This window comes from Heptranchias perlo, chromosome 9 (genome assembly GCF_035084215.1).
Source record: "Heptranchias perlo isolate sHepPer1 chromosome 9, sHepPer1.hap1, whole genome shotgun sequence".
In the NCBI taxonomy this organism is placed as follows: domain Eukaryota; kingdom Metazoa; phylum Chordata; class Chondrichthyes; order Hexanchiformes; family Hexanchidae; genus Heptranchias; species Heptranchias perlo.
Window position 1 is genome coordinate 1876222 of NC_090333.1, and position 21229 is coordinate 1897450.

General features: G+C 49.4%; 5 non-coding genes and 6 pseudogenes across 5 annotated transcripts; all 11 read right to left on the reverse strand.

Moving 5' to 3' along the window:
- Window positions 1-331: 331 nt before the first annotated feature.
- On the reverse strand, window positions 332-522 carry LOC137325727 (U2 spliceosomal RNA). Its single transcript, XR_010963969.1, has one exon. It is a non-coding gene; the product is annotated as a U2 spliceosomal RNA (small nuclear RNA).
- A 1898-nt stretch (window positions 523-2420) lies between these two features.
- Window positions 2421-2642, reverse strand: LOC137325957 (U2 spliceosomal RNA; annotated as a pseudogene).
- Window positions 2643-4723: 2081 nt separating this feature from the next.
- Window positions 4724-4941, reverse strand: LOC137325970 (U2 spliceosomal RNA; annotated as a pseudogene).
- Window positions 4942-7022: 2081 nt separating this feature from the next.
- LOC137325971 (U2 spliceosomal RNA) lies at window positions 7023-7240 on the reverse strand (annotated as a pseudogene).
- Window positions 7241-9309: 2069 nt separating this feature from the next.
- LOC137325819 (U2 spliceosomal RNA) lies at window positions 9310-9496 on the reverse strand. Its single transcript, XR_010964032.1, has one exon. It is a non-coding gene; the product is annotated as a U2 spliceosomal RNA (small nuclear RNA).
- A 56-nt stretch (window positions 9497-9552) lies between these two features.
- On the reverse strand, window positions 9553-9680 carry LOC137326050 (U2 spliceosomal RNA; annotated as a pseudogene).
- A 1900-nt stretch (window positions 9681-11580) lies between these two features.
- LOC137325728 (U2 spliceosomal RNA) lies at window positions 11581-11771 on the reverse strand. Its single transcript, XR_010963970.1, has one exon. It is a non-coding gene; the product is annotated as a U2 spliceosomal RNA (small nuclear RNA).
- A 1898-nt stretch (window positions 11772-13669) lies between these two features.
- On the reverse strand, window positions 13670-13860 carry LOC137325729 (U2 spliceosomal RNA). The gene has a single exon (XR_010963971.1). It is a non-coding gene; the product is annotated as a U2 spliceosomal RNA (small nuclear RNA).
- A 1898-nt stretch (window positions 13861-15758) lies between these two features.
- LOC137325865 (U2 spliceosomal RNA) lies at window positions 15759-15961 on the reverse strand (annotated as a pseudogene).
- Window positions 15962-18034: 2073 nt separating this feature from the next.
- Window positions 18035-18234, reverse strand: LOC137325841 (U2 spliceosomal RNA). Its single transcript, XR_010964035.1, has one exon. It is a non-coding gene; the product is annotated as a U2 spliceosomal RNA (small nuclear RNA).
- A 2081-nt stretch (window positions 18235-20315) lies between these two features.
- On the reverse strand, window positions 20316-20518 carry LOC137325866 (U2 spliceosomal RNA; annotated as a pseudogene).
- Window positions 20519-21229: the final 711 nt, after the last annotated feature.

A 21229-nucleotide genomic window follows, 5' to 3' on the forward strand; every position in this document is an offset into this window, starting at 1 on the left:
GTCTCCCCTCCTGAGCGCTAATGCTCCACCCTCACCACCGCCACCTTTTCCTCTCCTTGACAAACAGACAGACAGTCCAGTTCGGGAGCGCAGCTTGCATTTGAAAGCAGACCCTGCTTGTTCAAAGTCAACGGCACCAAGTTATTTTGCACTTTGAATTATATCGCTACGTGCGAGCGGCATTCAGCCGAGGAGAAGAAAGAAATACCACTGAGCTGAGAAAGTAAGTGTAATATATCAGCTTTATTCTCAGTAATAATACATACACACACACACACACACACAGAGACGCTGGGAAAGAGCTGTTTTTCCTTTTGAATATCTCCCCACAGGGAGGTGCACCGTTCCCAGAGACACTGCAATACTGGGTCGATGCGTGGAGTGGACGGAGCAAGCCCCTGTTCCATCTCCCTGTTCCAAAAATCAATTTAATATATGGTCCCCAGATAGGGGACGTATCAGATATTAAACTGATAAGAACAGATACTACACTTGATCTTAGCCAAAAGGCCGAGAAGCGATGACGCGCTCGATGCGAATTGATCTCGGCTCCTGTTTGCACTCCCTCTTTGGTCTCTGGCTGCCTGTGTTTAATGCAGTCTAGAAGCACTGCCGTTCTCTCCCACTCTGGCCACATTTTTGCCACCGTTTCTAATTGCAACAGTGGATGAGTTTAAAGATTTTTTTCCCTTTCTTGCCAGGATTGCTTGACAGATTGGTAAATTTGCCAGTAGGCCACCAATCAGATGGGAGAGGGTTGGGTCTCACCGGACCTCCGTCAGTCAGTCTCAGTCACTAACGAACTGCCGTGGAAGGAGACCTCTTTAAGGAAAACTAGTGACGTGATGTGACGTGTCTCACAGTGAGTGAGTGAGATTGCAACGGCCAATTGAGAAAGAGGTGAGGTGCTGACAATCGGCAGCTCGTGTTGAAACATTCATTCCACGGCAGGCAAGACCAATGAAAAAAAATACTGCAGAGGCTGGCTCGGCTGGCTGGCTGGCTGGCTGGCTGGAAATGGGAAATAAAAACACAAGACGTGTTAAAGGCTGGCTAAACTGTCGAAAGAAACAAGGCGTTAATGTTTCAGAAGTGCCTATTGAAAGGTGTCTCTCAAGCTGCTCCCTGACTGGGCCCTGTCCATTGTCATGTTAATCGCTGGTTAAACTGTCGGAAGAAACAAGGCGTTAATGTTTCAGAAGTGCATATTGAAAAATGTCTTTCAAACTGCTCCCTGACTGGGCCCCGTTCATTGTCATGTTAATCCCAGGGCGGGGCGGGACTGCTTTGACCAGGAGACCTGTTTTCCGGGACGCAGGTGTGACATTCCAGGGAGGCACCTACTTTGTGCTGATTCGAAACTACGACTACAACGGCAACTTGCAGTTCTATATTACAACAACAACGCGCTGCATTGAAACTAAAAGTTAGATTTTCAATCCCATAGTCCACCAATCGGATGGGAGACGGTGTGTGTCTGTGTGTGTGTGTGAGAGAGTCAGTGTCAGTCAGTCTCTCTCTCTCTCTCTCTCTCTCTCTCACTCTAACTCTAACTCTAACTCAGAGCTGCTGTGGAAGGAAACCTTTTTAAAAAGAACTTGCATATTGAAAAAAAGATGTGTCTCAAGCTGCCGGGCCCTGTCCATTGTCACGTTAATGGCAGGGCGGGCAGGACTGCTTTGACCAGGAGACCTGTTTTCTGGGACGCAGGTGTGAGATTCCAGGGGACCTGCTTTGTGCTGATTTCCCTGCGTGCGTGCGTCCGTCCCTCCCTGCCTCCCTCCCCCCAGGCCTTCCTTCTGAACACCTTTGTCGTTTAATCGAGGGTCAAAAGCCTGCCTGTGAAAGGGAAGGATCAGCCGGTCGGCCCCCTGCTGGTCGCTGCTGCCAGCGCAGCGCAGCGCAGCAGGCGTGCGTGTCCTCAGCCTCTTGTACAAGTTCCCAGGGAGTTGAGGCAGTTCCCTCCGGTGGTCTAGTGGTCTAAGACGCAACCTTTTAAACTCGTTGAGACCCGGGTTCGAATCCCGGTCGGGGGGATGACTTTCTGGTGCAGATTAATTGGCACCACTCAAAGAAAGTCTCCCCTCCTGAGCGCTAATGCTCCACCCTCACCACCGCCACCTTTTCCTCTCCTTGACAAACAGACAGACAGTCCAGTTCGGGAGCGCAGCTTGCATTTGAAAGCAGACCCTGCTTGTTCAAAGTCAACGGCACCAAGTTATTTTGCACTTTGAATTATATCGCTACGTGCGAGCGGCATTCAGCCGAGGAGAAGAAAGAAATACCACTGAGCTGAGAAAGTAAGTGTAATATATCAGCTTTATTCTCAGTAATAATACATACACACACACACACACACACACACACACACACAGAGACGCTGGGAAAGAGCTGTTTTTCCTTTTGAATATCTCCCCACAGGGAGGTGCACCGTTCCCAGAGACACTGCAATACTGGGTCGATGCGTGGAGTGGACGGAGCAAGCCCCTGTTCCATCTCCCTGTTCCAAAAATCAATTTAATATATGGTCCCCAGATAGGGGACGTATCAGATATTAAACTGATAAGAACAGATTTTTTTTTTTTTTTTTTTTTTTTTTTTTTTTTTTCTGACACTCTGGGGTGCCTTATTGCCTTACAGATTCATTCCAGATTCCTTGCAGTGACATTACATCAAGCCAAAGCTCTACAAGCCAAAGCTCTACACTCTGCCCGAGGGGATTTCTCCCTGACTGCATCCCCCCGGCATACAATGGCAGGAAGGCTCCAAATGGTTGCCTTCCCCCACTTGACCACTTGATCTTAGCCAAAAGGCCGAGAAGCGATGACGCGCTCGATGCGAATTGATCTCGGCTCCTGTTTGCACTCCCTCTTTGGTCTCTGGCTGCCTGTGTTTAATGCAGTCTAGAAGCACTGCCGTTCTCTCCCACTCTGGCCACATTTTTGCCACCGTTTCTAATTGCAACAGTGGATGAGTTTAAAGATTTTTTTCCCTTTCTTGCCAGGATTGCTTGACAGATTGGTAAATTTGCCAGTAGGCCACCAATCAGATGGGAGAGGGTTGGGTCTCACCGGACCTCCGTCAGTCAGTCTCAGTCACTAACGAACTGCCGTGGAAGGAGACCTCTTTAAGGAAAACTAGTGACGTGATGTGACGTGTCTCACAGTGAGTGAGTGAGATTGCAACGGCCAATTGAGAAAGAGGTGAGGTGCTGACAATCGGCAGCTCGTGTTGAAACATTCATTCCACGGCAGGCAAGACCAATGAAAAAAAATACTGCAGAGGCTGGCTCGGCTGGCTGGCTGGCTGGCTGGCTGGAAATGGGAAATAAAAACACAAGACGTGTTAAAGGCTGGCTAAACTGTCGAAAGAAACAAGGCGTTAATGTTTCAGAAGTGCCTATTGAAAGGTGTCTCTCAAGCTGCTCCCTGACTGGGCCCTGTCCATTGTCATGTTAATCGCTGGTTAAACTGTCGGAAGAAACAAGGCGTTAATGTTTCAGAAGTGCATATTGAAAAATGTCTTTCAAACTGCTCCCTGACTGGGCCCCGTTCATTGTCATGTTAATCCCAGGGCGGGGCGGGACTGCTTTGACCAGGAGACCTGTTTTCCGGGACGCAGGTGTGACATTCCAGGGAGGCACCTACTTTGTGCTGATTCGAAACTACGACTACAACGGCAACTTGCAGTTCTATATTACAACAACAACGCGCTGCATTGAAACTAAAAGTTAGATTTTCAATCCCATAGTCCACCAATCGGATGGGAGACGGTGTGTGTCTGTGTGTGTGTGTGAGAGAGTCAGTGTCAGTCAGTCTCTCTCTCTCTCTCTCTCTCTCTCTCACTCTAACTCTAACTCTAACTCAGAGCTGCTGTGGAAGGAAACCTTTTTAAAAAGAACTTGCATATTGAAAAAAAGATGTGTCTCAAGCTGCCGGGCCCTGTCCATTGTCACGTTAATGGCAGGGCGGGCAGGACTGCTTTGACCAGGAGACCTGTTTTCTGGGACGCAGGTGTGAGATTCCAGGGGACCTGCTTTGTGCTGATTTCCCTGCGTGCGTGCGTCCGTCCCTCCCTGCCTCCCTCCCCCCAGGCCTTCCTTCTGAACACCTTTGTCGTTTAATCGAGGGTCAAAAGCCTGCCTGTGAAAGGGAAGGATCAGCCGGTCGGCCCCCTGCTGGTCGCTGCTGCCAGCGCAGCGCAGCGCAGCAGGCGTGCGTGTCCTCAGCCTCTTGTACAAGTTCCCAGGGAGTTGAGGCAGTTCCCTCCGGTGGTCTAGTGGTCTAAGACGCAACCTTTTAAACTCGTTGAGACCCGGGTTCGAATCCCGGTCGGGGGGATGACTTTCTGGTGCAGATTAATTGGCACCACTCAAAGAAAGTCTCCCCTCCTGAGCGCTAATGCTCCACCCTCACCACCGCCACCTTTTCCTCTCCTTGACAAACAGACAGACAGTCCAGTTCGGGAGCGCAGCTTGCATTTGAAAGCAGACCCTGCTTGTTCAAAGTCAACGGCACCAAGTTATTTTGCACTTTGAATTATATCGCTACGTGCGAGCGGCATTCAGCCGAGGAGAAGAAAGAAATACCACTGAGCTGAGAAAGTAAGTGTAATATATCAGCTTTATTCTCAGTAATAATACATACACACACACACACACACACACACACACACACAGAGACGCTGGGAAAGAGCTGTTTTTCCTTTTGAATATCTCCCCACAGGGAGGTGCACCGTTCCCAGAGACACTGCAATACTGGGTCGATGCGTGGAGTGGACGGAGCAAGCCCCTGTTCCATCTCCCTGTTCCAAAAATCAATTTAATATATGGTCCCCAGATAGGGGACGTATCAGATATTAAACTGATAAGAACAGATTTTTTTTTTTTTTTTTTTTTTTTTTTTTTTCTGACACTCTGGGGTGCCTTATTGCCTTTCAGATTCATTCCAGATACCTTGCAGTGACATTACATCAAGCCAAAGCTCTACAAGCCAAAGCTCTACACTCTGCCCGAGGGGATTTCTCCCTGACTGCATCCCCCCGGCATAGAATGGCAGAAAGGCTCCAAATGGTTGCCTTCCCCCACTTGACCACTTGATCTTAGCCAAAAGGCCGAGAAGCGATGACGCGCTCGATGCGAATTGATCTCGGCTCCTGTTTGCACTCCCTCTTTGGTCTCTGGCTGCCTGTGTTTAATGCAGTCTAGAAGCACTGCCGTTCTCTCCCACTCTGGCCACATTTTTGCCACCGTTTCTAATTGCAACAGTGGATGAGTTTAAAGATTTTTTTCCCTTTCTTGCCAGGATTGCTTGACAGATTGGTAAATTTGCCAGTAGGCCACCAATCAGATGGGAGAGGGTTGGGTCTCACCGGACCTCCGTCAGTCAGTCTCAGTCACTAACGAACTGCCGTGGAAGGAGACCTCTTTAAGGAAAACTAGTGACGTGATGTGACGTGTCTCACAGTGAGTGAGTGAGATTGCAACGGCCAATTGAGAAAGAGGTGAGGTGCTGACAATCGGCAGCTCGTGTTGAAACATTCATTCCACGGCAGGCAAGACCAATGAAAAAAAATACTGCAGAGGCTGGCTCGGCTGGCTGGCTGGCTGGCTGGCTGGAAATGGGAAATAAAAACACAAGACGTGTTAAAGGCTGGCTAAACTGTCGAAAGAAACAAGGCGTTAATGTTTCAGAAGTGCCTATTGAAAGGTGTCTCTCAAGCTGCTCCCTGACTGGGCCCTGTCCATTGTCATGTTAATCGCTGGTTAAACTGTCGGAAGAAACAAGGCGTTAATGTTTCAGAAGTGCATATTGAAAAATGTCTTTCAAACTGCTCCCTGACTGGGCCCCGTTCATTGTCATGTTAATCCCAGGGCGGGGCGGGACTGCTTTGACCAGGAGACCTGTTTTCCGGGACGCAGGTGTGACATTCCAGGGAGGCACCTACTTTGTGCTGATTCGAAACTACGACTACAACGGCAACTTGCAGTTCTATATTACAACAACAACGCGCTGCATTGAAACTAAAAGTTAGATTTTCAATCCCATAGTCCACCAATCGGATGGGAGACGGTGTGTGTCTGTGTGTGTGTGTGAGAGAGTCAGTGTCAGTCAGTCTCTCTCTCTCTCTCTCTCTCTCTCTCACTCTAACTCTAACTCTAACTCAGAGCTGCTGTGGAAGGAAACCTTTTTAAAAAGAACTTGCATATTGAAAAAAAGATGTGTCTCAAGCTGCCGGGCCCTGTCCATTGTCACGTTAATGGCAGGGCGGGCAGGACTGCTTTGACCAGGAGACCTGTTTTCTGGGACGCAGGTGTGAGATTCCAGGGGACCTGCTTTGTGCTGATTTCCCTGCGTGCGTGCGTCCGTCCCTCCCTGCCTCCCTCCCCCCAGGCCTTCCTTCTGAACACCTTTGTCGTTTAATCGAGGGTCAAAAGCCTGCCTGTGAAAGGGAAGGATCAGCCGGTCGGCCCCCTGCTGGTCGCTGCTGCCAGCGCAGCGCAGCGCAGCAGGCGTGCGTGTCCTCAGCCTCTTGTACAAGTTCCCAGGGAGTTGAGGCAGTTCCCTCCGGTGGTCTAGTGGTCTAAGACGCAACCTTTTAAACTCGTTGAGACCCGGGTTCGAATCCCGGTCGGGGGGATGACTTTCTGGTGCAGATTAATTGGCACCACTCAAAGAAAGTCTCCCCTCCTGAGCGCTAATGCTCCACCCTCACCACCGCCACCTTTTCCTCTCCTTGACAAACAGACAGACAGTCCAGTTCGGGAGCGCAGCTTGCATTTGAAAGCAGACCCTGCTTGTTCAAAGTCAACGGCACCAAGTTATTTTGCACTTTGAATTATATCGCTACGTGCGAGCGGCATTCAGCCGAGGAGAAGAAAGAAATACCACTGAGCTGAGAAAGTAAGTGTAATATATCAGCTTTATTCTCAGTAATAATACATACACACACACACACACACACACACACACACACAGAGACGCTGGGAAAGAGCTGTTTTTCCTTTTGAATATCTCCCCACAGGGAGGTGCACCGTTCCCAGAGACACTGCAATACTGGGTCGATGCGTGGAGTGGACGGAGCAAGCCCCTGTTCCATCTCCCTGTTCCAAAAATCAATTTAATATATGGTCCCCAGATAGGGGACGTATCAGATATTAAACTGATAAGAACAGATTTTTTTTTTTTTTTTTTTTTTTTTTTTTTTCTGACACTCTGGGGTGCCTTATTGCCTTTCAGATTCATTCCAGATACCTTGCAGTGACATTACATCAAGCCAAAGCTCTACAAGCCAAAGCTCTACACTCTGCCCGAGGGGATTTCTCCCTGACTGCATCCCCCCGGCATAGAATGGCAGAAAGGCTCCAAATGGTTGCCTTCCCCCACTTGACCACTTGATCTTAGCCAAAAGGCCGAGAAGCGATGACGCGCTCGATGCGAATTGATCTCGGCTCCTGTTTGCACTCCCTCTTTGGTCTCTGGCTGCCTGTGTTTAATGCAGTCTAGAAGCACTGCCGTTCTCTCCCACTCTGGCCACATTTTTGCCACCGTTTCTAATTGCAACAGTGGATGAGTTTAAAGATTTTTTTCCCTTTCTTGCCAGGATTGCTTGACAGATTGGTAAATTTGCCAGTAGGCCACCAATCAGATGGGAGAGGGTTGGGTCTCACCGGACCTCCGTCAGTCAGTCTCAGTCACTAACGAACTGCCGTGGAAGGAGACCTCTTTAAGGAAAACTAGTGACGTGATGTGACGTGTCTCACAGTGAGTGAGTGAGATTGCAACGGCCAATTGAGAAAGAGGTGAGGTGCTGACAATCGGCAGCTCGTGTTGAAACATTCATTCCACGGCAGGCAAGACCAATGAAAAAAAATACTGCAGAGGCTGGCTCGGCTGGCTGGCTGGCTGGCTGGCTGGAAATGGGAAATAAAAACACAAGACGTGTTAAAGGCTGGCTAAACTGTCGAAAGAAACAAGGCGTTAATGTTTCAGAAGTGCCTATTGAAAGGTGTCTCTCAAGCTGCTCCCTGACTGGGCCCTGTCCATTGTCATGTTAATCGCTGGTTAAACTGTCGGAAGAAACAAGGCGTTAATGTTTCAGAAGTGCATATTGAAAAATGTCTTTCAAACTGCTCCCTGACTGGGCCCCGTTCATTGTCATGTTAATCCCAGGGCGGGGCGGGACTGCTTTGACCAGGAGACCTGTTTTCCGGGACGCAGGTGTGACATTCCAGGGAGGCACCTACTTTGTGCTGATTCGAAACTACGACTACAACGGCAACTTGCAGTTCTATATTACAACAACAACGCGCTGCATTGAAACTAAAAGTTAGATTTTCAATCCCATAGTCCACCAATCGGATGGGAGACGGTGTGTGTCTGTGTGTGTGTGTGAGAGAGTCAGTGTCAGTCAGTCTCTCTCTCTCTCTCTCTCTCTCTCTCACTCTAACTCTAACTCTAACTCAGAGCTGCTGTGGAAGGAAACCTTTTTAAAAAGAACTTGCATATTGAAAAAAAGATGTGTCTCAAGCTGCCGGGCCCTGTCCATTGTCACGTTAATGGCAGGGCGGGCAGGACTGCTTTGACCAGGAGACCTGTTTTCTGGGACGCAGGTGTGAGATTCCAGGGGACCTGCTTTGTGCTGATTTCCCTGCGTGCGTGCGTCCGTCCCTCCCTGCCTCCCTCCCCCCAGGCCTTCCTTCTGAACACCTTTGTCGTTTAATCGAGGGTCAAAAGCCTGCCTGTGAAAGGGAAGGATCAGCCGGTCGGCCCCCTGCTGGTCGCTGCTGCCAGCGCAGCGCAGCGCAGCAGGCGTGCGTGTCCTCAGCCTCTTGTACAAGTTCCCAGGGAGTTGAGGCAGTTCCCTCCGGTGGTCTAGTGGTCTAAGACGCAACCTTTTAAACTCGTTGAGACCCGGGTTCGAATCCCGGTCGGGGGGATGACTTTCTGGTGCAGATTAATTGGCACCACTCAAAGAAAGTCTCCCCTCCTGAGCGCTAATGCTCCACCCTCACCACCGCCACCTTTTCCTCTCCTTGACAAACAGACAGACAGTCCAGTTCGGGAGCGCAGCTTGCATTTGAAAGCAGACCCTGCTTGTTCAAAGTCAACGGCACCAAGTTATTTTGCACTTTGAATTATATCGCTACGTGCGAGCGGCATTCAGCCGAGGAGAAGAAAGAAATACCACTGAGCTGAGAAAGTAAGTGTAATATATCAGCTTTATTCTCAGTAATAATACATACACACACACACACACACACAGAGACGCTGGGAAAGAGCTGTTTTTCCTTTTGAATATCTCCCCACAGGGAGGTGCACCGTTCCCAGAGACACTGCAATACTGGGTCGATGCGTGGAGTGGACGGAGCAAGCCCCTGTTCCATCTCCCTGTTCCAAAAATCAATTTAATATATGGTCCCCAGATAGGGGACGTATCAGATATTAAACTGATAAGAACAGATTTTTTTTTTTTTTTTTTTTTTTCCAAAAAATATACTTTATTCATAAAAATTTGCAGCAGTACATACAAAACAGTTGTCATATTACTTTCCAAACGTACACAATACAGATTATACAATTTGCAGGTTACGTTAAGTGCAGTACAATGAAAACATTGGACATCATTGCAGTTCATGACAGATACTACACTTGATCTTAGCCAAAAGGCCGAGAAGCGATGACGCGCTCGATGCGAATTGATCTCGGCTCCTGTTTGCACTCCCTCTTTGGTCTCTGGCTGCCTGTGTTTAATGCAGTCTAGAAGCACTGCCGTTCTCTCCCACTCTGGCCACATTTTTGCCACCGTTTCTAATTGCAACAGTGGATGAGTTTAAAGATTTTTTTCCCTTTCTTGCCAGGATTGCTTGACAGATTGGTAAATTTGCCAGTAGGCCACCAATCAGATGGGAGAGGGTTGGGTCTCACCGGACCTCCGTCAGTCAGTCTCAGTCACTAACGAACTGCCGTGGAAGGAGACCTCTTTAAGGAAAACTAGTGACGTGATGTGACGTGTCTCACAGTGAGTGAGTGAGATTGCAACGGCCAATTGAGAAAGAGGTGAGGTGCTGACAATCGGCAGCTCGTGTTGAAACATTCATTCCACGGCAGGCAAGACCAATGAAAAAAAATACTGCAGAGGCTGGCTCGGCTGGCTGGCTGGCTGGCTGGCTGGAAATGGGAAATAAAAACACAAGACGTGTTAAAGGCTGGCTAAACTGTCGAAAGAAACAAGGCGTTAATGTTTCAGAAGTGCCTATTGAAAGGTGTCTCTCAAGCTGCTCCCTGACTGGGCCCTGTCCATTGTCATGTTAATCGCTGGTTAAACTGTCGGAAGAAACAAGGCGTTAATGTTTCAGAAGTGCATATTGAAAAATGTCTTTCAAACTGCTCCCTGACTGGGCCCCGTTCATTGTCATGTTAATCCCAGGGCGGGGCGGGACTGCTTTGACCAGGAGACCTGTTTTCCGGGACGCAGGTGTGACATTCCAGGGAGGCACCTACTTTGTGCTGATTCGAAACTACGACTACAACGGCAACTTGCAGTTCTATATTACAACAACAACGCGCTGCATTGAAACTAAAAGTTAGATTTTCAATCCCATAGTCCACCAATCGGATGGGAGACGGTGTGTGTCTGTGTGTGTGTGTGTGAGAGTCAGTGTCAGTCAGTCTCTCTCTCTCTCTCTCTCTCTCTCTCACTCTAACTCTAACTCTAACTCAGAGCTGCTGTGGAAGGAAACCTTTTTAAAAAGAACTTGCATATTGAAAAAAAGATGTGTCTCAAGCTGCCGGGCCCTGTCCATTGTCACGTTAATGGCAGGGCGGGCAGGACTGCTTTGACCAGGAGACCTGTTTTCTGGGACGCAGGTGTGAGATTCCAGGGGACCTGCTTTGTGCTGATTTCCCTGCGTGCGTGCGTCCGTCCCTCCCTGCCTCCCTCCCCCCAGGCCTTCCTTCTGAACACCTTTGTCGTTTAATCGAGGGTCAAAAGCCTGCCTGTGAAAGGGAAGGATCAGCCGGTCGGCCCCCTGCTGGTCGCTGCTGCCAGCGCAGCGCAGCGCAGCAGGCGTGCGTGTCCTCAGCCTCTTGTACAAGTTCCCAGGGAGTTGAGGCAGTTCCCTCCGGTGGTCTAGTGGTCTAAGACGCAACCTTTTAAACTCGTTGAGACCCGGGTTCGAATCCCGGTCGGGGGGATGACTTTCTGGTGCAGATTAATTGGCACCACTCAAAGAAAGTCTCCCCTCCTGAGCGCTAATGCTCCACCCTCACCACCGCCACCTTTTCCTCTCCTTGACAAACAGACAGACAGTCCAGTTCGGGAGCGCAGCTTGCATTTGAAAGCAGACCCTGCTTGTTCAAAGTCAACGGCACCAAGTTATTTTGCACTTTGAATTATATCGCTACGTGCGAGCGGCATTCAGCCGAGGAGAAGAAAGAAATACCACTGAGCTGAGAAAGTAAGTGTAATATATCAGCTTTATTCTCAGTAATAATACATACACACACACACACACACACACACACACACACACAGAGACGCTGGGAAAGAGCTGTTTTTCCTTTTGAATATCTCCCCACAGGGAGGTGCACCGTTCCCAGAGACACTGCAATACTGGGTCGATGCGTGGAGTGGACGGAGCAAGCCCCTGTTCCATCTCCCTGTTCCAAAAATCAATTTAATATATGGTCCCCAGATAGGGGACGTATCAGATATTAAACTGATAAGAACAGATACTACACTTGATCTTAGCCAAAAGGCCGAGAAGCGATGACGCGCTCGATGCGAATTGATCTCGGCTCCTGTTTGCACTCCCTCTTTGGTCTCTGGCTGCCTGTGTTTAATGCAGTCTAGAAGCACTGCCGTTCTCTCCCACTCTGGCCACATTTTTGCCACCGTTTCTAATTGCAACAGTGGATGAGTTTAAAGATTTTTTTCCCTTTCTTGCCAGGATTGCTTGACAGATTGGTAAATTTGCCAGTAGGCCACCAATCAGATGGGAGAGGGTTGGGTCTCACCGGACCTCCGTCAGTCAGTCTCAGTCACTAACGAACTGCCGTGGAAGGAGACCTCTTTAAGGAAAACTAGTGACGTGATGTGACGTGTCTCACAGTGAGTGAGTGAGATTGCAACGGCCAATTGAGAAAGAGGTGAGGTGCTGACAATCGGCAGCTCGTGTTGAAACATTCATTCCACGGCAGGCAAGACCAATGAAAAAAAATACTGCAGAGGCTGGCTCGGCTGGCTGGCTGGCTGGCTGGCTGGAAATGGGAAATAAAAACACAAGACGTGTTAAAGGCTGGCTAAACTGTCGAAAGAAACAAGGCGTTAATGTTTCAGAAGTGCCTATTGAAAGGTGTCTCTCAAGCTGCTCCCTGACTGGGCCCTGTCCATTGTCATGTTAATCGCTGGTTAAACTGTCGGAAGAAACAAGGCGTTAATGTTTCAGAAGTGCATATTGAAAAATGTCTTTCAAACTGCTCCCTGACTGGGCCCCGTTCATTGTCATGTTAATCCCAGGGCGGGGCGGGACTGCTTTGACCAGGAGACCTGTTTTCCGGGACGCAGGTGTGACATTCCAGGGAGGCACCTACTTTGTGCTGATTCGAAACTACGACTACAACGGCAACTTGCAGTTCTATATTACAACAACAACGCGCTGCATTGAAACTAAAAGTTAGATTTTCAATCCCATAGTCCACCAATCGGATGGGAGACGGTGTGTGTCTGTGTGTGTGTGTGAGAGAGTCAGTGTCAGTCAGTCTCTCTCTCTCTCTCTCTCTCTCTCTCACTCTAACTCTAACTCTAACTCAGAGCTGCTGTGGAAGGAAACCTTTTTAAAAAGAACTTGCATATTGAAAAAAAGATGTGTCTCAAGCTGCCGGGCCCTGTCCATTGTCACGTTAATGGCAGGGCGGGCAGGACTGCTTTGACCAGGAGACCTGTTTTCTGGGACGCAGGTGTGAGATTCCAGGGGACCTGCTTTGTGCTGATTTCCCTGCGTGCGTGCGTCCGTCCCTCCCTGCCTCCCTCCCCCCAGGCCTTCCTTCTGAACACCTTTGTCGTTTAATCGAGGGTCAAAAGCCTGCCTGTGAAAGGGAAGGATCAGCCGGTCGGCCCCCTGCTGGTCGCTGCTGCCAGCGCAGCGCAGCGCAGCAGGCGTGCGTGTCCTCAGCCTCTTGTACAAGTTCCCAGGGAGTTGAGGCAGTTCCCTCCGGTGGTCTAGTGGTCTAAGACGCAACCTTTTAAACTCGTTGAGACCCGGGTTCGAATCCCGGTCGGGGGGATGACTTTCTGGTGCAGATTAATTGGCACCACTCAAAGAAAGTCTCCCCTCCTGAGCGCTAATGCTCCACCCTCACCACCGCCACCTTTTCCTCTCCTTGACAAACAGACAGACAGTCCAGTTCGGGAGCGCAGCTTGCATTTGAAAGCAGACCCTGCTTGTTCAAAGTCAACGGCACCAAGTTATTTTGCACTTTGAATTATATCGCTACGTGCGAGCGGCATTCAGCCGAGGAGAAGAAAGAAATACCACTGAGCTGAGAAAGTAAGTGTAATATATCAGCTTTATTCTCAGTAATAATACATACACACACACACACACACACACACACACACACAGAGACGCTGGGAAAGAGCTGTTTTTCCTTTTGAATATCTCCCCACAGGGAGGTGCACCGTTCCCAGAGACACTGCAATACTGGGTCGATGCGTGGAGTGGACGGAGCAAGCCCCTGTTCCATCTCCCTGTTCCAAAAATCAATTTAATATATGGTCCCCAGATAGGGGACGTATCAGATATTAAACTGATAAGAACAGATACTACACTTGATCTTAGCCAAAAGGCCGAGAAGCGATGACGCGCTCGATGCGAATTGATCTCGGCTCCTGTTTGCACTCCCTCTTTGGTCTCTGGCTGCCTGTGTTTAATGCAGTCTAGAAGCACTGCCGTTCTCTCCCACTCTGGCCACATTTTTGCCACCGTTTCTAATTGCAACAGTGGATGAGTTTAAAGATTTTTTTCCCTTTCTTGCCAGGATTGCTTGACAGATTGGTAAATTTGCCAGTAGGCCACCAATCAGATGGGAGAGGGTTGGGTCTCACCGGACCTCCGTCAGTCAGTCTCAGTCACTAACGAACTGCCGTGGAAGGAGACCTCTTTAAGGAAAACTAGTGACGTGATGTGACGTGTCTCACAGTGAGTGAGTGAGATTGCAACGGCCAATTGAGAAAGAGGTGAGGTGCTGACAATCGGCAGCTCGTGTTGAAACATTCATTCCACGGCAGGCAAGACCAATGAAAAAAAATACTGCAGAGGCTGGCTCGGCTGGCTGGCTGGCTGGCTGGCTGGAAATGGGAAATAAAAACACAAGACGTGTTAAAGGCTGGCTAAACTGTCGAAAGAAACAAGGCGTTAATGTTTCAGAAGTGCCTATTGAAAGGTGTCTCTCAAGCTGCTCCCTGACTGGGCCCTGTCCATTGTCATGTTAATCGCTGGTTAAACTGTCGGAAGAAACAAGGCGTTAATGTTTCAGAAGTGCATATTGAAAAATGTCTTTCAAACTGCTCCCTGACTGGGCCCCGTTCATTGTCATGTTAATCCCAGGGCGGGGCGGGACTGCTTTGACCAGGAGACCTGTTTTCCGGGACGCAGGTGTGACATTCCAGGGAGGCACCTACTTTGTGCTGATTCGAAACTACGACTACAACGGCAACTTGCAGTTCTATATTACAACAACAACGCGCTGCATTGAAACTAAAAGTTAGATTTTCAATCCCATAGTCCACCAATCGGATGGGAGACGGTGTGTGTCTGTGTGTGTGTGTGTGAGAGTCAGTGTCAGTCAGTCTCTCTCTCTCTCTCTCTCTCTCTCTCACTCTAACTCTAACTCTAACTCAGAGCTGCTGTGGAAGGAAACCTTTTTAAAAAGAACTTGCATATTGAAAAAAAGATGTGTCTCAAGCTGCCGGGCCCTGTCCATTGTCACGTTAATGGCAGGGCGGGCAGGACTGCTTTGACCAGGAGACCTGTTTTCTGGGACGCAGGTGTGAGATTCCAGGGGACCTGCTTTGTGCTGATTTCCCTGCGTGCGTGCGTCCGTCCCTCCCTGCCTCCCTCCCCCCAGGCCTTCCTTCTGAACACCTTTGTCGTTTAATCGAGGGTCAAAAGCCTGCCTGTGAAAGGGAAGGATCAGCCGGTCGGCCCCCTGCTGGTCGCTGCTGCCAGCGCAGCGCAGCGCAGCAGGCGTGCGTGTCCTCAGCCTCTTGTACAAGTTCCCAGGGAGTTGAGGCAGTTCCCTCCGGTGGTCTAGTGGTCTAAGACGCAACCTTTTAAACTCGTTGAGACCCGGGTTCGAATCCCGGTCGGGGGGATGACTTTCTGGTGCAGATTAATTGGCACCACTCAAAGAAAGTCTCCCCTCCTGAGCGCTAATGCTCCACCCTCACCACCGCCACCTTTTCCTCTCCTTGACAAACAGACAGACAGTCCAGTTCGGGAGCGCAGCTTGCATTTGAAAGCAGACCCTGCTTGTTCAAAGTCAACGGCACCAAGTTATTTTGCACTTTGAATTATATCGCTACGTGCGAGCGGCATTCAGCCGAGGAGAAGAAAGAAATACCACTGAGCTGAGAAAGTAAGTGTAATATATCAGCTTTATTCTCAGTAATAATACATACACACACACACACACACACACACACACACACAGAGACGCTGGGAAAGAGCTGTTTTTCCTTTTGAATATCTCCCCACAGGGAGGTGCACCGTTCCCAGAGACACTGCAATACTGGGTCGATGCGTGGAGTGGACGGAGCAAGCCCCTGTTCCATCTCCCTGTTCCAAAAATCAATTTAATATATGGTCCCCAGATAGGGGACGTATCAGATATTAAACTGATAAGAACAGATTTTTTTTTTTTTTTCCTGACACTCTGGGGTGCCTTATTGCCTTACAGATTCATTCCAGATTCCTTGCAGTGACATTACATCAAGCCAAAGCTCTACAAGCCAAAGCTCTACACTCTGCCCGAGGGGATTTCTCCCTGACTGCATCCCCCCGGCATACAATGGCAGGAAGGCTCCAAATGGTTGCCTTCCCCCACTTGACCACTTGATCTTAGCCAAAAGGCCGAGAAGCGATGACGCGCTCGATGCGAATTGATCTCGGCTCCTGTTTGCACTCCCTCTTTGGTCTCTGGCTGCCTGTGTTTAATGCAGTCTAGAAGCACTGCCGTTCTCTCCCACTCTGGCCACATTTTTGCCACCGTTTCTAATTGCAACAGTGGATGAGTTTAAAGATTTTTTTCCCTTTCTTGCCAGGATTGCTTGACAGATTGGTAAATTTGCCAGTAGGCCACCAATCAGATGGGAGAGGGTTGGGTCTCACCGGACCTCCGTCAGTCAGTCTCAGTCACTAACGAACTGCCGTGGAAGGAGACCTCTTTAAGGAAAACTAGTGACGTGATGTGACGTGTCTCACAGTGAGTGAGTGAGATTGCAACGGCCAATTGAGAAAGAGGTGAGGTGCTGACAATCGGCAGCTCGTGTTGAAACATTCATTCCACGGCAGGCAAGACCAATGAAAAAAAATACTGCAGAGGCTGGCTCGGCTGGCTGGCTGGCTGGCTGGCTGGAAATGGGAAATAAAAACACAAGACGTGTTAAAGGCTGGCTAAACTGTCGAAAGAAACAAGGCGTTAATGTTTCAGAAGTGCCTATTGAAAGGTGTCTCTCAAGCTGCTCCCTGACTGGGCCCTGTCCATTGTCATGTTAATCGCTGGTTAAACTGTCGGAAGAAACAAGGCGTTAATGTTTCAGAAGTGCATATTGAAAAATGTCTTTCAAACTGCTCCCTGACTGGGCCCCGTTCATTGTCATGTTAATCCCAGGGCGGGGCGGGACTGCTTTGACCAGGAGACCTGTTTTCCGGGACGCAGGTGTGACATTCCAGGGAGGCACCTACTTTGTGCTGATTCGAAACTACGACTACAACGGCAACTTGCAGTTCTATATTACAACAACAACGCGCTGCATTGAAACTAAAAGTTAGATTTTCAATCCCATAGTCCACCAATCGGATGGGAGACGGTGTGTGTCTGTGTGTGTGTGTGTGTGTGAGAGTCAGTGTCAGTCAGTCTCTCTCTCTCTCTCTCACTCTCACTCTAACTCTAACTCAGAGCTGCTGTGGAAGGAAACCTTTTTAAAAAGAACTTGCATATTGAAAAAAAGATGTGTCTCAAGCTGCCGGGCCCTGTCCATTGTCACGTTAATGGCAGGGCGGGCAGGACTGCTTTGACCAGGAGACCTGTTTTCTGGGACGCAGGTGTGAGATTCCAGGGGACCTGCTTTGTGCTGATTTCCCTGCGTGCGTGCGTCCGTCCCTCCCTGCCTCCCTCCCCCCAGGCCTTCCTTCTGAACACCTTTGTCGTTTAATCGAGGGTCAAAAGCCTGCCTGTGAAAGGGAAGGATCAGCCGGTCGGCCCCCTGCTGGTCGCTGCTGCCAGCGCAGCGCAGCGCAGCAGGCGTGCGTGTCCTCAGCCTCTTGTACAAGTTCCCAGGGAGTTGAGGCAGTTCCCTCCGGTGGTCTAGTGGTCTAAGACGCAACCTTTTAAACTCGTTGAGACCCGGGTTCGAATCCCGGTCGGGGGGATGACTTTCTGGTGCAGATTAATTGGCACCACTCAAAGAAAGTCTCCCCTCCTGAGCGCTAATGCTCCACCCTCACCACCGCCACCTTTTCCTCTCCTTGACAAACAGACAGACAGTCCAGTTCGGGAGCGCAGCTTGCATTTGAAAGCAGACCCTGCTTGTTCAAAGTCAACGGCACCAAGTTATTTTGCACTTTGAATTATATCGCTACGTGCGAGCGGCATTCAGCCGAGGAGAAGAAAGAAATACCACTGAGCTGAGAAAGTAAGTGTAATATATCAGCTTTATTCTCAGTAATAATACATACACACACACACACACACACACACACACACAGAGACGCTGGGAAAGAGCTGTTTTTCCTTTTGAATATCTCCCCACAGGGAGGTGCACCGTTCCCAGAGACACTGCAATACTGGGTCGATGCGTGGAGTGGACGGAGCAAGCCCCTGTTCCATCTCCCTGTTCCAAAAATCAATTTAATATATGGTCCCCAGATAGGGGACGTATCAGATATTAAACTGATAAGAACAGATTTTTTTTTGTTTCTGACACTCTGGGGTGCCTTATTGCCTTACAGATTCATTCCAGATTCCTTGCAGTGACATTACATCAAGCCAAAGCTCTACAAGCCAAAGCTCTACACTCTGCCCGAGGGGATTTCTCCCTGACTGCATCCCCCCGGCATACAATGGCAGGAAGGCTCCAAATGGTTGCCTTCCCCCACTTGACCACTTGATCTTAGCCAAAAGGCCGAGAAGCGATGACGCGCTCGATGCGAATTGATCTCGGCTCCTGTTTGCACTCCCTCTTTGGTCTCTGGCTGCCTGTGTTTAATGCAGTCTAGAAGCACTGCCGTTCTCTCCCACTCTGGCCACATTTTTGCCACCGTTTCTAATTGCAACAGTGGATGAGTTTAAAGATTTTTTTCCCTTTCTTGCCAGGATTGCTTGACAGATTGGTAAATTTGCCAGTAGGCCACCAATCAGATGGGAGAGGGTTGGGTCTCACCGGACCTCCGTCAGTCAGTCTCAGTCACTAACGAACTGCCGTGGAAGGAGACCTCTTTAAGGAAAACTAGTGACGTGATGTGACGTGTCTCACAGTGAGTGAGTGAGATTGCAACGGCCAATTGAGAAAGAGGTGAGGTGCTGACAATCGGCAGCTCGTGTTGAAACATTCATTCCACGGCAGGCAAGACCAATGAAAAAAAATACTGCAGAGGCTGGCTCGGCTGGCTGGCTGGCTGGCTGGCTGGAAATGGGAAATAAAAACACAAGACGTGTTAAAGGCTGGCTAAACTGTCGAAAGAAACAAGGCGTTAATGTTTCAGAAGTGCCTATTGAAAGGTGTCTCTCAAGCTGCTCCCTGACTGGGCCCTGTCCATTGTCATGTTAATCGCTGGTTAAACTGTCGGAAGAAACAAGGCGTTAATGTTTCAGAAGTGCATATTGAAAAATGTCTTTCAAACTGCTCCCTGACTGGGCCCCGTTCATTGTCATGTTAATCCCAGGGCGGGGCGGGACTGCTTTGACCAGGAGACCTGTTTTCCGGGACGCAGGTGTGACATTCCAGGGAGGCACCTACTTTGTGCTGATTCGAAACTACGACTACAACGGCAACTTGCAGTTCTATATTACAACAACAACGCGCTGCATTGAAACTAAAAGTTAGATTTTCAATCCCATAGTCCACCAATCGGATGGGAGACGGTGTGTGTCTGTGTGTGTGTGTGTGAGAGTCAGTGTCAGTCAGTCTCTCTCTCTCTCTCTCTCTCTCTCTCACTCTAACTCTAACTCTAACTCAGAGCTGCTGTGGAAGGAAACCTTTTTAAAAAGAACTTGCATATTGAAAAAAAGATGTGTCTCAAGCTGCCGGGCCCTGTCCATTGTCACGTTAATGGCAGGGCGGGCAGGACTGCTTTGACCAGGAGACCTGTTTTCTGGGACGCAGGTGTGAGATTCCAGGGGACCTGCTTTGTGCTGATTTCCCTGCGTGCGTGCGTCCGTCCCTCCCTGCCTCCCTCCCCCCAGGCCTTCCTTCTGAACACCTTTGTCGTTTAATCGAGGGTCAAAAGCCTGCCTGTGAAAGGGAAGGATCAGCCGGTCGGCCCCCTGCTGGTCGCTGCTGCCAGCGCAGCGCAGCGCAGCAGGCGTGCGTGTCCTCAGCCTCTTGTACAAGTTCCCAGGGAGTTGAGGCAGTTCCCTCCGGTGGTCTAGTGGTCTAAGACGCAACCTTTTAAACTCGTTGAGACCCGGGTTCGAATCCCGGTCGGGGGGATGACTTTCTGGTGCAGATTAATTGGCACCACTCAAAGAAAGTCTCCCCTCCTGAGCGCTAATGCTCCACCCTCACCACCGCCACCTTTTCCTCTCCTTGACAAACAGACAGACAGTCCAGTTCGGGAGCGCAGCTTGCATTTGAAAGCAGACCCTGCTTGTTCAAAGTCAACGGCACCAAGTTATTTTGCACTTTGAATTATATCGCTACGTGCGAGCGGCATTCAGCCGAGGAGAAGAAAGAAATACCACTGAGCTGAGAAAGTAAGTGTAATATATCAGCTTTATTCTCAGTAATAATACATACACACACACACACACACACACACACACACACAGAGACGCTGGGAAAGAGCTGTTTTTCCTTTTGAATATCTCCCCACAGGGAGGTGCACCGTTCCCAGAGACACTGCAATACTGGGTCGATGCGTGGAGTGGACGGAGCAAGCCCCTGTTCCATCTCCCTGTTCCAAAAATCAATTTAATATATGGTCCCCAGATAGGGGACGTATCAGATATTAAACTGATAAGAACAGATTTTTTTTTTTTTTTCCTGACACTCTGGGGTGCCTTATTGCCTTACAGATTCATTCCAGATTCCTTGCAGTGACATTACATCAAGCCAAAGCTCTACAAGCCAAAGCTCTACACTCTGCCCGAGGGGATTTCTCCCTGACTGCATCCCCCCGGCATACAATGGCAGGAAGGCTCCAAATGGTTGCCTTCCCCCACTTGACCACTTGATCTTAGCCAAAAGGCCGAGAAGCGATGACGCGCTCGATGCGAATTGATCTCGGCTCCTGTTTGCACTCCCTCTTTGGTCTCTGGCTGCCTGTGTTTAATGCAGTCTAGAAGCACTGCCGTTCTCTCCCACTCTGGCCACATTTTTGCCACCGTTTCTAATTGCAACAGTGGATGAGTTTAAAGATTTTTTTCCCTTTCTTGCCAGGATTGCTTGACAGATTGGTAAATTTGCCAGTAGGCCACCAATCAGATGGGAGAGGGTTGGGTCTCACCGGACCTCCGTCAGTCAGTCTCAGTCACTAACGAACTGCCGTGGAAGGAGACCTCTTTAAGGAAAACTAGTGACGTGATGTGACGTGTCTCACAGTGAGTGAGTGAGATTGCAACGGCCAATTGAGAAAGAGGTGAGGTGCTGACAATCGGCAGCTCGTGTTGAAACATTCATTCCACGGCAGGCAAGACCAATGAAAAAAAATACTGCAGAGGCTGGCTCGGCTGGCTGGCTGGCTGGCTGGCTGGAAATGGGAAATAAAAACACAAGACGTGTTAAAGGC